We start from the raw sequence: 202 nt of genomic DNA on the forward strand, positions 1-202 counted from the left end.
TGGGTTTGAATGGATGCTAGGAAGAGTATAGTAAGCAAAGTTGCCATTGTGGCATGCCGGAGGAAGTAACCAGAGATCGACAAGTGGAAATTAGCTAGATACGCGTTTAAGTCAATAGCAACATAATGTCCCACTATTGTGAGGTAAGTAGGGGGTGTCGATTTTAAAATCTCCGTATTATATATTGATTTACGTTAATAAA

At 38.6% G+C, this 202-nt stretch overlaps 1 long non-coding RNA gene across 1 annotated transcript in view; it reads left to right on the forward strand.

Annotated features, from left to right (window-relative positions):
- The window catches only part of LOC110425577 (uncharacterized), a 2,062-nt gene that overhangs the window by 393 nt on the left and 1,467 nt on the right, over positions 1 to 202 (forward strand). Inside the window, exon 3 of the long non-coding RNA XR_002446030.2 lies at positions 21 to 143. This is a non-coding gene — a long non-coding RNA (uncharacterized LOC110425577). The remainder of the gene's footprint in view (positions 1 to 20; positions 144 to 202) is intronic.

Source organism: Theobroma umbraticum, unplaced genomic scaffold, assembly GCF_002168275.2.
Source record: "Theobroma umbraticum cultivar Fairchild unplaced genomic scaffold, ASM216827v3 scaffold_81.0, whole genome shotgun sequence".
In the NCBI taxonomy this organism is placed as follows: Eukaryota; Viridiplantae; Streptophyta; class Magnoliopsida; order Malvales; family Malvaceae; genus Theobroma; species Theobroma umbraticum.